Raw genomic sequence first — 21,748 nt, forward strand, 5'->3', positions numbered from 1 at the left:
GACAATGCTACCTCCATGACAATGCTACCTCCACGACATCACTGCCTCTACTACACCGCTACCTCCATGACAATGCTACCTCCATGACAATGCTACCTCCACGACAATGCTACCTCCATGACAATGCTACCTCCAAGACAACGCTACCTCCATGACAATGCTACCTCCATGACAATGCTACCTCCATGACAATGCTACCTCCAAGACAACGCTACCTCCAAGACAACGCTACCTCCATGACAATGCTACCTCCATGACAATGCTACCTCCATGACAATGCTACCTCCATGACATCACTGCCTCTACTACACCGCTACCTCCACGACAATGCTACCTCCATGACAATGCTACCTCCACGACAATGCTACCTCCATGACAATGCTACCTCCACGACAATGCTACCTCCACGACAATGCTACCTCCATGACAATGCTACCTCCACGACAATGCTATCTCGATGACATTGCTACCTCCAAGACAACGCTACCTCCACGACAACGCTACCTCCATGACAATGCTACCTCCACGACAAAGCTACCTCCACGATAATGCTACCTCCACAACAACATACTTCTCCCTCCTTCCACCACACCACGACATCACTGCCTCCACTACAACGCTACCTCCACAACAATGCTACCTCCACTACAACACTGCTTCCACTACAACACTGCCTCCACTACAACACTAATTCCACTACAACACTGCCTCCACTACAACACTAATTCTACTACAACATTGTCTCCAAAATACACTAATTCCACTACAACATTGTCTCCACAATAACACTAATTCCACTACAACACTACCTCCACTACATCACTGCCTCCACTACAACACTAATTCCACTACAACACTGCCTCCACTACAACACTAATTCCACTACAACACTACCTCCACTACAACACTAATTCCACTACAACACTACCTACACTACAACATTGTCTCCACAATAACACTAATTCCACTGCAACACTGCCTCCACTAAAACACTACAGCTTCAACACTGCCTCCACTACAACACTAAAGCATTTAGTGCACCTTGATCACTGTCTGCCTGAAGACCACAATAATCCTATATATACTTGTCTATTCGGGTAAAGACAAACCACTGACCTTCTATGGTGATAGCATTAGAATGAGGTTCTCAACATGCTCTCCAAATCTTCTTGTACAACTGCTCTACCCTCCTTCCTACAGTTAAACTGTTGTGAGGTGAGGTGTCAAATGAACTAAAGCTTGTGAGCTCAAGTGACTGTTAAATCCTTCAGTGCACACCGATGAAATGATGTCACTAAATTAGCTAAATCTAAATCTGGTCGCAGATGGTTTTATCCAGGTGCCACATCAAAAGCTTTTTTTATTACTTTACTAATATATTTTTCAAACCAAAGTAGGTGAGTAGAGTGCTATGTACTTTAGCATTATTCCAGACACCCAACACCATGCAAACACTTTATCGTAACTGATAAGAACGCAGTAAAGAGACAAATGAAACTAGATAAACATACTGCTCATTGTTTCTTTTGTTAATAACCAGCCAAGGGTAAATTACTTCCTTTATCTATCAAGTTTGAAGGGTCTTTTCTCAACTGCAATTTGTGACATTCTACAAGAAGAAAAAAATCTTCTCAATATTGATACTTGAATACATGTTGTGAAACTTTTGATTCATTAACAAGCGAAAAAAGAAATGCCAAGGAATTATCAGCACACCTGACAGTCAACGAGAAGACAAACATGAGACATTAAGTTGTACACTAACTACCCACAAATACTCTCAATATCAATGTGTCTCTGTACAATACATTGGGCCTGGTTTCATTAGCCTGATGAAAGAAGGCCAGTTCAGTGTCACAGAAACTACAGCATGCGCACATCAACAGCTTGACAATCACTATAAACCTGGAAAGTGAGAGCCGAGTCTCAATTTAATCAGGAGATGCAATAAAAACCAATTACTTGCCAGTTTACAGCAGTCAGGGGCCGGTGATAAGGTAATTAGAGGAACAAATACGAGTTCAGCAATGCTATGATGCAATGAATGCACGTAGATGACCTATTGCCTTGACTGAACTACAGTGTTCTGAATAAACATAATGATAAGAGAAACTCCAGATAAGGTGTGAAGACATAACATTATCTTCCTGATCAGCCACTAAATCTAGTTTGGTATGTACTTCTTTCCTCTTTTATGGGACCCATGAAGACGGGATAGGGTGGTCAGGCTCGCTCACTTAATTGAAGCATGTCATTGTATCCCAGTTGCGTGGATTGAAGCTCATGATGTCAATTAATAGATTGTCTGGTACAGACTTGATTATTTACAGACTGTTGTCACATGGATGGAATATTGTGGCGTTTAAGGACAAACAAACAAATTATCTTTCATGGTGCGCTTTGAGCATGATAACTAGCATGGGAAAAGTGCAATACAAATGGACGACTATTACTATCCTGGTAGGCTGGGATGTTACAATCGCAGAAAGTAGTGTTACGTTCAAATAACAGTGAGTGATTGTTGTTTTACGCCACAGCTAGCAATATTCCAATGTCACACAGCCTGTAAATCATCAAATCTGGATCAGACAAACAGTGGTAGATTCGGCTTTTTTTTAGTGTGATGACATGCAATTCTGACATATCTGTGGCAGCTTTACGGAAGCAAGTTTAGTGTTAAACTTAAATGACTACCAGTGTTCTTTTATGCCACAACAATATTCCAGAGCCCGATCCAACATGCACACCTAACAGTTGACTTGGACCTTACTCCAGTCCGGATCATCAATGAAACTTCAGCAATCCACTGGATTCCAAGCAGTTGCCTGCTGACACACTGAAGGAGTGAGTGTGTTTGTTTGTTGTTTAACGCTGCACTCAGCAATATTCCAGCTATATGACGGTGGTCTGTAAATAATCGAGTCTGGACCAGACAATCCAGTGATTGATATGAGCATCGATCCACGCAATTTGGATACAATGACATGCATCAACCAAGTCAGAGAGCTTGACCACCCTATCCTGTTCGTTGCATCTTACGACAAACATAGTCGTCTGTTATGGCAAGAATGGGATGCTGAAGACCTATTCTAACCCAGATCTTCACGGCTATGAAGAAGTTAGTGAGTCCGGTTTTATCTGCTTTTAGAAATATTCCAGCAATATCACGGTGGGGGGACACCAGAAATGGGCTTCACACATTGCACCCACATGAAAAACTGAGCCCAGGCCTTGACATGACAAGCAAATGCTTTAACCACAAGGCTACCCGACCACACACTGAGTAAGGACAAATAACCTGGATAATGGATCACCATTTTCTGTACGAAAGCTTGACAAATAAAAAGGAAAAATCTTGTTTCAGGACATATACACATTTCCTGACATAATGTTAATGCTTCTCACATTGCCGACTCCTGATTCCACTGTATTGACAATCCTCAAGCTTTGATCTCTGTTGAAGATGGTCAACAGTGAAGATCTATGTCTCGGCATGTAAAACTGTCCCAACACCTGGGTATTCCTTTCTCTCGGATTGAATACATGGCTGGCACTACTGACATACACTCATTCATTACTAAGCCTGGCATGTCACTGCATAGTAAAGGAACTGGGTTGACACAAGGAGCTGGGGGGTAGGGGATATTGGACCGAGGCAGGGGTAGATCAATCATTCACACAGAGGGCAGACGAATGAGAATGGATTCATACGTTGCAGCCAGAAATATTCCAGTTATATCACAAAAGACTCTTAAAAATCTAGAGAGTTTAAATCTTGACTCACATGATTATGAGGCTGTTGTGGCTGTAGGGTACAAATAATTTTTCTTTTTTTCATAAATTGAGTCTGAGCTCGGCCGATCAGTGTTTGACTGTATCAGCAACACCCATTCTATGTGTCACCAATGTATCATTGTTGTCTACCAGCTATATTGTTAGGGAGTCCTGGATCCATTGTCAGGCCCAAGCAAACAACAGAGAGTAACCAATCTGTGGAATATGCACATATTTTAATAGAAATAGCCATACAAATTACAAACAAGACAAGACAATTACAAACAAGACAGACAGACAGACAGACAGACAAATGTATTCGGTACTTCAGGCCTCCGGCCCATTATACTGAGTAGATTTAATAACGATTTACCGTTCAACACTGTGTTTCCGTTCGAATGTTCATGACTTGGAAGAGAAATTTACCTAAGCTTTTTATAATTTGTTCGTTTTCAGCTGACATAAGTCTTAAAAAAATTCTCAATAGAGAATGCACAATAGTGTGCATCGTAATGAATAAAACCCACCCTATTTTCAAAGGACCCAAGCACAGTAAATCATGCAGACGACAACAAACCGATTGCACATGCAATCGGTATTTTGTTGTCTTAATAGAAAATGTGGCAGGTTTTAATCATTACCTGGATCCATGAAGTTTACTGGTGTAGCATGAGAAACTAGAGACCAGGTGAAGATTTTTAAAATTTAAGGGTCATGACAAAAAGCCCTTGACTTTCCACATTTTGTGTTCACTATCAAACACTGGCCCAATCTTCATCAATTAGCCTTCACAAGCATGGGGTTTTGAAAGTATTCAACAACGGAATTCAACAGTGGGTTGAAGGGAGTGGAACAAACAATGCACATTCCTCATCACCCAGCTTGAAACAAAGGACAAATTTGCTTTCAAATTTTACTTAGTTTGATAGCTGGACTAGACAGTTTGCTCCAAATGTTTGTATTTTTAGTAAACCTGTCTCATTCCTCATATAATTACATTTAATATGATTCTATTAATAGTATTATTAGGACAATGTCGTAGGGGAGTGACCTTGATGATGATGACACACATCTGATGCAACTACTCATGAATAAAATTTAGCTGTCACAATTGTGGAAAAAAAGCCATCCTTACAAATTCTTCAGTAGCAGATTGACGTTATCAGGAGACAAGGTGTCAGGTAACGTTGAGATCTGCACGTACTCCTAAAGGGAGTCACTGCCTGTGCTGTCTCATACGCTGATGCAATATTTATTTTCTGAAGTTGTCGAGTCAGTTGCCAAGGTTGTTGACAAATTGTGTTGGTGTCACGTTCCTTACAACCAGGATATTAACTTAACATACACAATAGGTCATTGTCATGTATTAACAAATCCAATAATGTCATATCTAACGATGTTAATTCAAAAAGAAAATATGTTTGGTTATTTACCAACTACAGTCAAAATCTAAGTTAAGATAGACAAAATGTCACAAATTTGGTGAAAACAATCTTATTCTTGTTTTTGAATTAATACACAAATTATTTTGACCACAATTACCAACAATAACTAAAACCTCAAATGACGAAAGATAAAATGAAATAAATTTGGAGAAAAAAATAATATGTATTTTTTCAAATTAAAGCAAATATTATTCTGAAAGCTGCCATAATAACAGTGTGATATATCACTCTACAATGATTAACTAGAAACACTGTAGTGTAACACAGAAAATGTCAACAATCTGTCAAATACTTCCCCATGCAATGTTAACAAGCCCACATTTGGCCATCATTAGTGTAATGTGTGCTGTGAGAAAACTAACAAACTCAGTGTTGTGCCTACCTTTATCTTCAGACCTGCGTCCCACAATCACAAATACTGCAAGTGTTCAAAGCCCATACATTTATGGAGCTCCAGTAATTCCCTTAATCCTCGAGACAAAATATAGCCTGTTTGCTGTCTTGCAGGACGATATGACCTTGCACTGACATGACTGCGATGTCTCAACACGTGGTTTGTCCAAATCACAGCCTAGCAACAGGGCTAATCAGCTACCCGCAAGATATCCGCTGAATAAAAAGCAACCTGATCACTCTGAACACACAGGGCCTGTTATGATTATTAAAATAAGATTACATGATTAACTACAACAGGCATGTGAAGCATGGTTGACTGCTGTGTGATATAACGAATAATCCTTGATCAGGCTGACTGTTACTGATCAGAAGGCATGTAAAACCTGACGCAGGTATTGGGTTAAACCACTCCATTAATTAAGGTCACTGTGATTAGCATGGACTGTTAGGCTGAAATTCAGGGATCTCACAACAGCTGGGATAATCCTAATCTAGGGCCATTGTAAAGGGACAAGGGTAAAGTAAATGAAACAAGGCTTGGATTAGCTGTATATGTTAAATCGTCAAATTAACAGTTATACCCTGTAGTTCAGAGGTTTGTTCAATTCACATGCACACTTCTCCATATCTGGTACTGCACATTAGTCACTGGAGTCAGAAAGGTTCAGGTGTGATAAGCTTCCATTCTCAATATTGTTTTGGAAACCTCTGCAAATTGATATGAAATTTGTTCATTGCATTCAATTGACAGATAATTATGTTTTGGACTTAAAACATAGTAAAAATCAAATAAATTACTTAAATAAAAATGATTGTTCATAAACTGTAAGTAAATATGATTTAAGTTTATACCAAATGTCTACACTGTATTTACCCTCCTGTCACAAGAAAATCAGCTTATATCAAAACCATTCTCATGTTAAGATATCTGCAAAATGTTTATAAAAAGCCAAATGGTCGACAAATTGTGTTCATGCCTCGATATGGAGTCCAAAACAGGAAATAAAAAGATTCAGGCTGTCAGTCATATGAGCACAACTAGAAACAATAATTTATAATACTGCCATAAAAATGTCATTGAACACTTTTAACTTCACACAGAACTTGCTTGATAATGCAGGGGTAGAAACTAACATAATTAGTCCACTAGTCCTTATAATGATAACATATAGCAAAACCCTTAAAAATGGCAGATTTCTACTAGTCCTTAGGATACCTTAACTATTGGCCAGTTTGGCAAGGACTACAGGACTATTGCCAATTTCTAATGCTGTAATGGTGTTAGAACCTTACACTGAAACGTCGCTCCTAATTGTAGCAAAGTTGTTGATCCATAAATCTTATCATTACTTAGTACTCCAACTTCTAAATGCTTCTCAAAGACGTTCACACAGAACCCTTGCCTTATATATTACAAACAGGACCTACATACACTATGCAATCAACTTGATGACAGGCCAGACTACCGGCAGCTGTTAAGTGCCCCTCCCTATCAGTACAGCTAAGAAATGGGGATTGGGTGTGGAACATAGAATGACTTACTGCAAGGACAGGACAACTTACAGGTGCACACGAACTGAGACAGAAGTGTCACCGTAACCTGCTGACATAAATCACTGTGCACACAAACCAACTAGTGTCTGTCTGGACAGGTTCAACTACTCGAAAACTGAGCAATATTCACGCTACGTCACAGCAGCCTTAGATCTACAACTGTCTATGGTAATATATGGGAGTTACTATCACTTTAGCACAAAGATTGCTTGTATAACACACCACTGACCATTAGATCCATCCAGTCAACTCAAAGGTTACTGCAGACCATTTCTTCCCAGATTCCCTACAGGAATGACCAAATGGCTGAAACCCTCGGCACTCAACCCTCAGTCAATAGCAGCATATAGTGCAGTCACATCACTGGCTCTACCTAACCTTTCCTCTTACCTGTCACACCTCGTCTACAGGTACACAAATGACCCTGCGCAGAGATGGGTATATATCCTTCTATGATATCAGGGGTGGTCAGGTAACCTAGTGGTTAAAGCGTTCGCCTGTCACGCTGAAGACCCGGATTCGATTCCCGACATGTAAAATCATACTCACTCACTCTATGATGGCAGAATGCAGTGCAGTCCCATCACTTGCTCTATCTCACCTTTCCTCTTACCTGTCACACCTCGATCATCTACAGGTACACAAATGACCCTGAGATGGGTATATATCACATAGTGGGTCCTGATGAAATGTCGCTGAGTATTACAGTTAGAGAAATACCCACTAATTGTGTCACATATTTCCTTAGACCATCCCTACCACAAAGGTAAACATCAACAGTTCAACATGGCCACTCGAACCACCGAACATATCTTTCTCATCTAAAATAACTTGTGTTACGCTATGAATAGACAATGCCTTTTAGAAAATGGTCAAAAGTAACATTTGTTATATCTGGGATTACACTTTCTGAGTTAACTACAAATTCTAGTACTTTTGGGAGGGGGGAGTCCCATCTGGGATTCAAACCCACACCCTCGGAGTGAGGCACCTAATTGCTAGCTCACAAAGTCAGCGACCTAACCAACTCAGTCACCGAGGCTACCAGACTTAACTCCAAATGATTACTGCACTAAAAAATTAGCCGCGCAAAGTACGAAAAATAAAAAAATGACACACCTGCTGCCTTCACAAGATGACTCGTGTGAAAAAACTCTATATTCTCTAGCTGCCTATAAATTATCTGAATCGGCTTTTGTCACTGGCCCAGTTTCAATGTGAGCCAATGAATGAAGTGTCTCATACCACTGTACTTGATTCCCCTTTTGAAAAGTTGTTGATTATGAACCAATAAGGTAGAGAATCAGAACTCAGAGAATAATATTTGAGCCCAAAACTGAGAATGGGGATATTAAGGATGCTAAGGTTACTGGGTACCGGTATGTGATGACGTCAGTGGTCTTGATGTAGTCCTGCACCATGACTGTGCAATTTATATTTTTTAGGTATTTGTTGTTACTAAAAGCCGAGACAAGTCTAGATCAAACTAACCAAGTCTAGATTGCTTGATTCCAAAACAGTAGAAGAGGAAAGGTTCTTTCGAAGAAGAAAAAAACATTTTAAAAACATGTTTTCAAGTCTAGTCTTGATGATGCACACTCAAATGTGGGGCATAGCTGGTGGTGTTTATTATTCTCCTCACACACAAGGAAGTATAAGCATGTGGGGTAGGCTTGTAACTAAAGTAGTCACTGGTCAAGCTGAAGGCACATGTTTCAAATCCCACACAGGTACAACCCGTGAAGATTCCAGGGTAGAATAGGTCTTCACACCCATACTTGCTGTAAAAGGCGACTATGCTTGTCGTAAAAGGCGACTAACGGGAGCGGGTGGTCAGGCTCGTTGACTTGGTTGAAACATGTCATCGATCCCAAATGCGTGGATCGATGCTCATGATATTAATCACTGGATTGTCTGGTCCAGACTCGATTATTTACAGACCGCCGCCATATAGCTGGAATACTGAGTGCGGCGTTAAACAACAAACCAACCAACAAACCAACCAACCCACATGGGTACAAATAGTCTGTCTCGCCAGCAGATTTTCCCTTCCGCCCAACCTTACTGTAATGCTATGGTCCTAAATGAAGCAAGTCTAGATTTTCCCCATGTTCTGAATCTCCCGTCTCACTTGTACACCTTTTATATTTCTATGTAGTTGTTTGTTTCTATCAAAATTATATATTTTCAGAGATTGAGCGTCGGTCTAGGTGCAATGTGTGAAGCCCATTCCTTGTGTTCCCCACCGCGATAATGTTCAAACTCACTCATCATTCTCACCCTCCTTTTTGCTTTTATATAATTATTTATTATCTGAATTAACATCAAAACAAATTTGGGGTCTTATACTCATCACAAAGTACAATTATTGATAAATTGCACGAAGATATTATTATCATATATAATTGAAAGCCGCCTCTAATTTTCACAAGCCCTGACATGCCTGACATTTTGTATAGGTTTGGAATGTTACTAGCTCATAATGTTGTGTACACCCCTCTACTGGTCCATTCAGCTGTTAATCCTGTACACTCCACTACTGAGATGTATAACTCATTGACACCCTGCTACTGACACAGTCATCTCATTGACACCCTGCTACTGACAGTCATCTCATTGACACCCCACTGTTGACATTAATAGTAAGATACACAAGCATCACAAGAAGAATTACATCTCGATTATTTGACGAAACAGATTCCATTGTGCACAAAAGGCAAAATAGCAGGGTAAATTATATAAATGGATCACTGAAAATCAGCTCATATAAAATCAACAAGAAGACAAAGTCAGCAATATGCCCCACAATGGTAAATACTTGTTGTGAATAAATATATGAAACTTGTTGCCATGGGAAAAAAAAGAAAAGAAATATTGTAATGTTTTTAAGATCTGCTCCGGAAATAAACATTACCACCGTTTACTGCCTAGGTCAAAGTTGTTGCCAAGGTAACTAAAAAAATGTAATTTTCAGTACGCATATTTACATCAAATCGTGTGGAAACCTTTTACTAGTATTTCACAGCAGGTTCAAAATGAAACGCTAGCTGTAGACACATGTTTGTAGAGGCTATTCTTAGTAGAAAACTTGAAGCTCTAATTACAACATATTTTGCGATATTTGACTGACAAAAATATAAACGAGTGCATTGTCTTGTATTGATACAGAAATAACATTGTGTAGCATGAAATTCATGATGCACCGGTGCACTAATGTATCATTTCATCCTTAATAAATGTACCAAGTTTGGTAAAGAAACATTGTATGTTTTTCAAGATCTGTTACGGAAACGAGCACTATCGCCATTTCCAGGCTAAGTCAAAGTTGTTGCCATGGAAACTCCAAAAATAATAATATTTTTTAAATCCCAAACTACCAAAAGGCACCAGTTCACAACTTTGGTTGGAGAAGAAATATTATACGATTTTCAAGATCTGCTTTGGAAAATGAGCACTACCACTATTTTCAGTCCAAATGCCATGGAAACTCAAACTATCAAAAGTCACCAGTTCACCACAAGACCTTCAATGCATTATGCCGTTAAGGAGTGAAAGGATAAAGACTGCTCTAGCATCACTGAAGGTGGATACATGTCACAAGAGCTGATCGAGCATCATTGAAGGTAGATACATGTCACAAGGTTTGATCTAGCATCATTGAAGGTAGATACATGTCACAAGAGCTGATCGAGCATCATTGAAGGTAGATACATGTCACAAGGTTTGATCTAGCATCATTGAAGGTAGATACATGTCACAAGAGCTGATCGAGCATCATTGAAGGTAGATACATGTCACAAGGTTTGATCTAGCATCATTGAAGGTAGATACATGTCACAAGAGCTGATCGAGCATCATTGAAGGTAGACACATGTCACAAGAGCTGATCTAGCATCATTGAAGGTAGATACATGTCACAAGAGCTGATCTAGCATCATTGAAGGTAGATACATGTCACAAGGGCTGATCTAGCATCATTGAAGGTAGATACATGTCACAAGAGCTGATCTAGCATCATTGAAGGTAGATACATGTCACAAGAGCTGATCTAGCATCATTGAAGGTAGATACATGTCACAAGAGCTGATCTAGCATCATTGAAGGTAGATACATGTCACAAGAGCTGATCTAGCATCATTGAAGGTGGATACATGTCACAAGAGCTGATCTAGCATCATACAGGGTAGATACATGTCACAAGAGCTGATCTAGCATCATTGAAGGTAGATACATGTCACAAGAGCTGATCTAGCATCATTGAAGGTAGATACATGTCACAAGAGCTGATCTAGCATCATACAGGGTAGATACATGTCACAAGAGCTGATCTAGCATCATACAGGGTAGACACATGTCACAAGAGCTGATGTAGCATCATACAGGGTAGATACATGTCACAAGAGCTGATCTAGCATCACTGAAGGTAGATACATGTCACAAGAGCTGATCTAGCATCATTGAAGGTAGATACATGTCACAAGAGCTGATCTAGCATCATTGAAGGTAGATACATGTCACAAGAGCTGATCTAGCATCATTGAAGGTAGATACATGTCACAAGAGCTGATCTAGCATCATACAGGGTAGATACATGTCACAAGAGCTGATCTAGCATCATTGAAGGTAGATACATGTCACAAGAGCTGATCTAGCATCATTGAAGGTAGATACATGTCACAAGAGCTGATCTAGCATCATACAGGGTAGATACATGTCACAAGAGCTGATCTAGCATCATACAGGGTAGACACATGTCACAAGAGCTGATGTAGCATCATACAGGGTAGATACATGTCACAAGAGCTGATCTAGCATCACTGAAGGTAGATACATGTCACAAGAGCTGATCTAGCATCATTGAAGGTAGATACATGTCACAAGAGCTGATCTAGCATCATTGAAGGTAGATACATGTCACAAGAGCTGATCTAGCATCATTGAAGGTAGATACATGTCACAAGAGCTGATCTAGCATCATACAGGGTAGACACATGTCACAAGAGCTGATCTAGCATCATACAGGGTAGACACATGTCACAAGAGCTGATCTAGCATCATTGAAGGTGGATACATGTCACAAGAGCTGATCTAGCATCATACAGGGTAGACACATGTCACAAGAGCTGATCTAGCATCACTGAAGGTAGATACATGTCACAAGAGCTGATCTAGCATCATTGAAGGTAGATACATGTCACAAGAGCTGATCTAGCATCATTGAAGGTAGATACATGTCACAAGGGCTGATCTAGCATCATACAGGGTATGATACACATTGGGATACCTTCACTACTGGGCAGTTAGGCAACGACTATAGGACAAGTGCCAATTTCTAATGCTGTCGTGCCAATTCCTAACACTGAATGCACTAACGGTATCATATGCATAGCTGTTCAAGTGTGACGGAGTGGGATTTACGCAGTGTTGATTACAATTGACTGCTGATGTATGACAAAATGACGCAGTGAAGTATATGTCACACAACTACACGCCAGGATAACAAATTTTTGCAGCTGTGGTGAAAAGTTTTAAATGTATTGACTTATGCACTTGATGAAAGGGAGCCAAAGCTGACAATCTTAAAATAACTAATTTATTCTTAAAGTTTTCTTGGTTTTGCTCTATGATGGACTAGAGAAATAAAAACACAGTTTGTATGTCTAAATAAAAGTAACTTTTTCAAAACATCTTAACTGACCAAATGTATTTTATTATCCTTGGCCAACGCAAACACCTACTCAAGTGAAAAGTTTTAAATGTATTGACTTATGCACTTGATGAAAGTGAGCCAAAGCTGACAATCTTAAAATAACTAATTTATTCTTAAAGTTTTCTTGGTTTTGCTCTATGATGGACTAGAGAAATAAAAACACAGTTTGTATGTCTAAATAAAAGTAACTTTTTCAAAACATCTTAACTGACCAAATGTATTTTATTATCCTTGGCCAATGCAAACACCTACTCAAGAGAACAAATCTTCACGACAGAAAAGAATATAGATACATGTGTTCAAGCTATTATAAAAATAAACAACATATTGAACCAATTTGCATTTACTTATTACCCCTAACTAAATTGACAAGACCCAAACATCTTTATGTCAAATAACCCCAAAAAAACATTTTGACAAAAAAATATTTCTTTTATTACCATTACAACATACGCAAGGTAATTGGTTTTAAAAACATCTATAAACATACACATCACAACAGTTTTGACAATTTGCACTAACATTCTCAGGTGTGGAGCAATTGTTGACGCATAGATTGGCAAGCTGATCAAACATCACATGACAAGATTTGGGACATGTCCTTGAAACGTCATGTTTACAGGAGTTGTGCAGTTTTGTTTGCAATTATTAAAGATTTATTGTGAAAACAAAAACAAATACTCACTTATTTCAAAACATGCTTTAAATCTACTGTTACATCTGAGTTAATGATCCATTATCAGACACTATCTTTATCACATCTGTGCATGGGACTTGGTTTGATGTTTGCCCTAATGGGTTTTAATGTAAGTGCTGTCATATAGCTGGAATATTGCTGAGTGCGGCTGTAAACAACAAACCAACAACAACAACAACAACAACTAATGCAAGCATCCAACTTAAATAATCTCTTTTATGCTACGGTCTGCTTGATAAATAGGTAATTTATTATGAAGACAGAGATTTCAAGTTACACATTTTTAGTTGCACAAGGGATGTTAAAATTTTAATTGACACATCTGCTGTCATCCTACTTGTTTCCAAGTGCACACGAAGAGAGGGACTTAGTCCACTTGCACAAACCTATCTTTACCGTAGGTCGATGTTTGATAAAGAATGGGAGTTAGTGAGTTAGATCATCGTAGTGCTAAAATCACTTTGTGCAAGTGGTCCCTGTCCATCTGCCTTGCCACTGGTTGCTTGTGATCTATCTTCAGAACCGCTGCATGGATTTAGTTCTAGATGTGTTCTTAATTGCTTGCAGTTTTGCGATGATAATGGTGACCTTGTACTTTTAAGGCCAAATTTCCTGTTTGTTAGGGTGATATCTCAAGTAACACTATATAGATTTGATAAAACACTTAGTCATTCAAGAAAATGGATCAAGCGGTCACTTTTGATGACTTGGCTCATTGTGAGTCATCCAGCCCTGTCAACCTGGGAGGTTGCTCATATTGCAATACTGCTAACTGCGTAGCTTAACAACATACAAGCAAACAAGTCTTTTGATGCACTCTCTAAAAATGCATTTGCTCTTCAAGTCAAAAGTCTTTGCTATTCATCAAGGATTGTCCTTGATATCTATTGATGGATATTTGCTTTTGTGTGATCTCCAAAAAGTAAACAAACACATCTTTACATATTTTTCATTTGAATGAGCAATCCAAACATTTTGTTTGTTTGTTGTTAAAGGCCACACTCATCAATTTTCTAGCAATAGGATGGTGATCTTATAAATAATCAAGTCTTTACCAGACGAACAGTGATTGATATTCGGAGCAACAATCCACCCTGTTGGGGTACGATGACATGCAATCAACCAAGTCCCTGTGTCTGAACACCCCATTATTTTGGTCACCTCTTTATACCCAGCATAAGTTGCTAACCCGGAATCCCCGCGGGCCAATCCAGATGTGATCAGGACCCAATTCCTTTGTATTTTTGGACAATAAAATATGTTTAATAATAATAATCAGGACCAGACACTCAAGACCCATTTGTTTGTGTGGTGACCAGGTTTAATTATTCCCAAAACAAATATCACAAATCAGATTAGATCAAAATACAGTATATCGCTGTGTATGAAGCAACCCCACGTATAAGACAACCCCCCTGTACACTTCTTCAAAATCGACCCCAAATCTTATACTCTGTGTATAAAGCGACCTGGAATGAAGCACATCACAAGTGCGCACACAAACCTTATATTTGCAATAAAAATATGTTTATCTTGCGTTACATTTTCTACGATGATTGGTCGCGTGTTTAACTTCAGCACACGTTGACATTTTGTGTTTACACGGTACGACACCAAATTGGTGCCCGTGAAATAAAATCATTTATGAATAAATAACATAAGAGACAATGGTGAGTGCTATGTTGTAACTAACTATGCTTATGTTTGCTTCACATTCAGCGCGTTTATTCCATAATCACTTATACACATCATCTCCAACAGTTGTTAATACAACTGTAAAAACAACGGGAATTGATTTCAGCTTCACCGGTTATCACATGTTAGGTCACATGTGCAATATGCAAATGCTTACCGGTTCTTCCAGGTCTCTACTCACAGATGTTGATTGTTTTACCGTGTCACCTGGTTTGACAATCCGGATAGAGGCGAGGATCATTTCAACTTTATTTGCAGAAATTATTAAACTTTATGCAAGGAACCATGTTTATGTATGGAAATAGTTATTGGAACAGTTATTTAGGACTAAATACGAAGTTTTATTGTCAAATGCTGGGCTGGCTATCGAACTCCGATTGACATCACCAGTGGAAGCTGAAAGTGAATCTACTGGAAAAAAAGATCTTCAACTCTGTGTACACACGGTCTTAACCCCCTCATTCTAGATACGAAAAACTCGCCTGATACACAGCGATATACGGTATATTTTTATAAAAATGACACTCCTGAGAAGAGAGTAGTACAGATTAAATACTATCCAACATCACAAATTATTCTCACCTGCTTGAGGCAGGGGACTCTATAGTGTTATGATATAAATTGATAGATTAGAAAAAATATGCAAAGGTGTACTCAGTTTCTACAACCACTTGAATGTACCCTGTGAACAAGTCCTGGGGCAAAACATTATTTAACAAGCATGAAATACTCACATCCCCTAGCCAATATGACATGTCGGGTGTGTGCAATGCATTAGCTCCTGTGAACTATGTTCACTTGGCCTTTTTGTAAAGAAATATAGTACGTTTTTCAAGATCTGCTCCGGAAACGAGGACTACCACTATTTTCAGTCTAAATCAAAGTCGTTGCCATGGAAACTAAAAAAATATTGTTTTTAAAAATCCCAAACTATCAAAAGGCACCAGTTCACCACTAGACCTATCTATGTGCCAAGTTTGGTGAAGAAATATGGTACGTTTTTCAAGATCTGCTCCGGAAACGAGGACTACCGCCATTTTCAGTCTAAATCAAAGTTGTTGCAATGGAAACTACAAAAATAACTTTTTTAAAAATACCAAACTATCAAAAGGCACCAGTTCACCACTAGATCTATCTATGTGCCAAGTTTGGTGAAGAAATATGGTACGGTTTACAAGATCTGCTCCGGAAACGAAATGTGACGGACGGACGGCACCCATTCCTATATCCCCCTTCCTTTTCGTGGCGGGGGATAATAAATTCATCATAATAATTCATAACACACTGTTGAGCTACATGCATAAAATGAATATAATGATCAAACACTGTCTCAGTAAGGTGATCATTATTCCTAATGTAGCGTAATTACCCTTTCATAAGTCACAAGCAATAGATGCACATGCATATGCATGCAAAGCCGTAGGTATGTAAGGAATGTGTGTGTGTCAAGATGTAGTGTCTCGGTACAATAATGTGGACTGCTGTTACGTTTTTTTTATAACCGTTATTCAAACCACTTGAACATATTCAGGTGTCGCCATTGGTGGTTACAAGCACGTGCAGTTTCAACTACATTTGGAAGGTTTCTGAGATTCTGAGATGATGATTACAGTCTGATGAAATGCAGCTTGAGAGAATTCATTGGCATGTCCAAAGGAATGAAGGTCATATCTAGGTCAAAACTTAAATACAGTGGTAGGAACTAAAAGCCCTTATAATGACAACATCTAGCAAAACCCTTAAAAATGGCAAATTTCTGCTTGTCCTAATGATACCTTACCGTATTCGACATAATAAGTACCCCGTTCTAATAAGCGCTCACGGCGATATTTGCCGATATATCCCAATAAGCACCCCTTCCGATTGATCAATGTACACAAGACTTATTTATTTGTGTATAATATGCATGCGTGTGTTATATACACCCGTAATTATGGGCAATTAAATTCAGGAAAAATATATCTGTCGTATGTAAACAGTTCAGGCCGTCAGCACAAACCACGAAATTTATCTTTCCACAAAATAATATTACAATAAGAGCCCCCTATTTCTATTTTTGAGAGCGCCCTTGGCGCTTATTATGTTGAATACGGTTACTATTTGGCAGTTTGGCAAGAACGACAGGACTGGTGCCAATTTCTAACGCTGAAATATAGTGATTAACAGAAAGTAGGCGTTGAGTCCCACTGCTAACTACAAAAATACAAAATGTCACTACATTTTTAACAAACATGGTTGGTGAATGGCTATAAATAGGTTTTTCAATATGGCTGCCATGACAGCCATACTGAATACTGGATTCAAATTTTGGTGTCATCACTAGTGGGAAGAAGTGTGTATCTGTATAGTTTCTACTTCACTGGTCCATTGGTCTCTGCAGAGATGTATACTGGGCAAGTAGGGCCATGACATATGCTCACTTGATTTTCACTTGGCCTAATAGAGCTGCTGAGTTGTAAGAGATATTGAGGTCATTCTACTTGATATCTGAAACCTTGGAAACTCCATAGTATCAGCTACTGTCACTACAGCATCTTGGTCTGTTGTTTCTCTGCTAAGTATGGTGTGTTATTTAGGACTATTAGAACAGCCCACACACAAAACTGGTGTAGCAGTCATACCATATAACATCTATTTCTGCAGAGAAAACAGTTGATCAATGATAAAAGGTCATCAAACAGGTTTTATTTAAAGTGGGTAAGATTGCTTTGGGCAAGTAGGTAAATGCCTAAAATTACCCATTTTTCATGTCTTCTTATAAACACAGTTGAATTGGCAATGTTTTTACCTATCACTATACAGTAAACTACGGTTAAAACGAACTCAAAGGGACCACAAATTTTAGTTTGTTATAACTGTAGTTTGTTATAAGCATGTATATAGCATATATACAGCAAATGGCCGGGACCAAAAAAGTTTGTTATATCCGCCAGTTCGTTATGAGCGTGTTCGTTATGAATGTAGTTTACTGTATACTGCAAAACATCTGATATTTTGTTGTCATGAATAAACACTTTTACAGCCCTTGTTGTGGTCAGCACTATCTATATCAGGCCAGTCTCCACAGTGTAGCACTATATATAGCTGATGTAGATCTGGACATATACGCCTAGAAATAAATTAATCACCACTAAAATGACACAGAATGAGTCGATATGTTTGATATTATGGCCCTTTTCCCACACCATACCACAGCCAATACCACTGTCAAGACATTGTTGCAAACACTGCACATGATTTGTTTATTTGTTTGTTGTTTAACGCCACACTCAGCAGCTTTATGATGGCGGTCTGTAAATAATCAAGTCTTGACCAAACAATCCAGTGATTGATATCATGAGCATCGATCAATACAATTGGGATATGACATGCGTCAACCAAGTCAGCGAGCCTGACCACTCGATCCCGTTAGTCGCCTCTTACAACAAGCAAAGTCACCTTTTACGGCAAGAATGGGATGCTGAAGACCTATTCTACCCTGGATCTTCATGGGTAACAATACCCATGAAATGTCTAAAACTACATATCGGCTACAAAATCAGCTATAACAATAAATATTCTTGAAAAGTAGGAGACCACTCTTGGAAGCAAAAGTATACACGCTTGTCAAGTAACAAAAATGGCGCTTTGCAAAATGAACAGTCTCCAGTGACGAGTTAAATGAGAAATTTAAAGTTTATAACAAAACATTTTCGAGAAAATAACAAAGAAGTGATATTAACTCCATTATTGATGCATCTGTCATTATTTTGCCTCGTCAATGTGGAACTAACGTAAAAAGGATGTCAACAGTTTGTGTTTGGGCTTGACACTTATGATAAAGGGAGATAATTTAAGGGGAGGTAACTCTTGTATCACAATAGTTCTGATAAAGTGTTATGTTCACTGCAGTGAAATATCAAATGGTATGTTCACTGCCATGAAATTATCCCTTTTCTCAACTTCAGAAAACTCAAGTCTTTCACACTGAAGAAATATATAATAAAGAGGACAAAGAGCAAATAACTCACAAAATAAAACACAAATTTGTCATAAATATCTTATTGTGTTGTACGACTAAGAACTAGGTCACATCCCTCGATTATGATGCAATACAGATTGTACAAGTCATAAAACCATGAATAAGCCTGTGTGATTTTGTCATTTCTACACAAAAGTTATTTGCCCTTCAAAACTCATAATTGCTGTGTCTGTTCCCTTCATGCATTAATATTAAATCATTCACTGATATTTAATTGCACTTGAGATATAGGATCAGATAATACAACCAGCAGTGATTTATAGGATCTATATGTAGAGGCATTAAATATGTATCACATGCATGTGTCACCCAGTCATGGAAACCTTCTGATGGGGGACAATCAAAGTACAGTTTCTACAGGGGATTAACCTTGACCTATGAAACTGGAGGTCCAAGGGACCCCATATAAGTAACTTCAAGGGTCCCTTCAGGAAATATGAGTGTCCTGCAAAGTAATGACTAGGTACTGTACTGTAGTGAATGAGTGAGTATGGTTTTACACCGCTTTTAGCAATATTGCAGAATATCACGGCGGGGACACCAGAAATGGGCTTCACACATTGTACCCATGTCGGGAATCGAACCCGGGTCTTCAGCGTGACGAGCGAAAGCTTTAACCACTAGGCTACCCGACCACCCCGTACTGTACTGTAAGATTTGATAATTACATTAACTATTGGACCTTTATATTGCTTGTCAAGACTTTGGCATAATAAACCTCACTGTGTGTCCTTTGGGACATGTCTACATCATGTGAATACTGCCTCCGTGGTCTAGTGGTAGAGGGTTCGCCTGGAAATTGGAAGGCCCGTGATTCGATCCCCGGCCGCGTCATACCAAAAGACATTAAAAGATGGAACTTGTTGTAAACCTGTCTGGCGCTCGGCATTAAGGGGCTAAAACAAGGACTGGCCGGCTTGGAGTCAGTATACTGTGTCTGTGTGGGGTATTCTTGTTAAACTGCGGCATGGTATCTCAGTGAGTTAGCACTATAAATTGGCATCAGTCCGGACTAGTACAAGTCGCCACACACACACACACGTGCATGCACGTCGTTATGTAAGTGCAATAAATCTTGGACGTGACGTTAAACCCGATTTCACCTCACCTCATCTGCATCATGTGAACCCTGTCCTCCTATTATCATGACTGTTCAACATTAGAGTTAGTGAGTTAGTGAGTTGGGTTTAACAGCATTCCAAGTAGCCACACACACACACACGTGCATGCACGTCGTTATGTAAGTGCAATAAATCTTGGACGTGACGTTAAACCCGATTTCACCTCACCTCATCTGCATCATGTGAACCCTGTCCTCCTATTATCATGACTGTTCAACATTAGAGTTAGTGAGTTGGGTTTAACAGCATTCCAGTTATGAGATGTTAGCTTAATGTGGGAGGAAAGCCTGCAGTGATGCAGGTCTCAGATGTTTACCACTTGGGTGATACCCATGAGCACAGGTATGGTGCAGACAAACCTAGAAACATAATCGGGGTATACCTGGATTCGAACACACAATCATAGGTTTCTGGCATGCCCAAGGGACACAACTCTGCACAGCATATTGCAGCGCCTTAGACGACTGGGCCACCTGTGCCCAGTAAACATTAGATGACAAGTGGAGGTCATAAACTTTTAACAGATACAGGTCTACGAACAAAGTGCCCTTGGTAGCCAAATTGGGGAAATAATTATGTAATAATGTTTTGGTTTATTATCAGTGAAATCAAATCTCCAAATCTTTAACATTATGCTCTACATTTAACAACACAAATGAGGAATGTTTTAATTCCGATTGGGGAACATTTACTAATATTCACTGTCAGCGGGTAAAGCGTTTCCTCGTCACGCCGAAGGCCTGGGTTCGATTCCCCACATTGGTACAATGTATGAAGCCCATTTCTGGTGTCCCCCCGCTGTGATATTGGTGGCATATTGCTAAAAGCGGTGTAAAACCATACTCACTCACTCACTAATATCCTACTGGCCCTTTATGAGCTCGAAAAGACCTAAGAATGCCTTAAAAATGTTTGTTTTATAAAAGAATGAAGTTAAATGAAGTCGCCCAGAAAATTGTCATGTTTGAAGGAATGAATCAAGTGGTGATTGTGGCTGTCAGACAACTATGACAAAAGACATAGCAGCATCCTTGGGTCCTTGTCATATCCCAGTGATTCAGAGTGTACAATCTAGTTTCAACAACGATAGCAGTAAACCTGAAGGGCCCTAGACCGTCACCCTCTTCAATTTCGAATACTGGATGGTGTCAAACACCATTTGACTATAGCCCTTTTGAATTTTAAACAGCCTTTCGGATATGATGACATACATCAAACCAAGTCAGAGAGCCTGACGACCTGATCCCTTTAGTTGCCTCTTACGACAAGCACAGTCGCCTTTACGACAAGCATTGGTTGCTGAAGATCTATTCTATCCCCAGATCTTGTTTTCCA

General features: G+C 39.2%; 1 protein-coding gene across 6 annotated transcripts in view; it reads right to left on the reverse strand.

Moving 5' to 3' along the window:
* The window catches only part of LOC139454475 (b(0,+)-type amino acid transporter 1-like), a 75,066-nt gene that overhangs the window by 27,598 nt on the left and 25,720 nt on the right, over nt 1-21,748 (reverse strand). Inside the window, exon 1 of one of the 6 annotated variants that reach the window (XM_071236202.1) lies at nt 7,783-7,824. The exons of 2 other annotated variants lie outside the window; for them this stretch is intronic. The gene's annotated coding sequence lies outside the window, so the exon portion shown is untranslated. Of the gene's footprint in view, nt 1-4,909; nt 4,930-5,601; nt 5,697-7,398; nt 7,451-7,782; nt 7,825-21,748 lie in introns of those variants that run through there. 3 more of the 6 variants (XM_071236203.1, XM_071236201.1, XM_071236205.1) reach the window with 3 other exon arrangements.

This window comes from Haliotis cracherodii, unplaced genomic scaffold, assembly GCF_022045235.1.
Source record: "Haliotis cracherodii isolate W230 unplaced genomic scaffold, xgHalCrac1.p SCAF_10, whole genome shotgun sequence".
Taxonomy (NCBI): Eukaryota; Metazoa; Mollusca; class Gastropoda; order Lepetellida; family Haliotidae; genus Haliotis; species Haliotis cracherodii.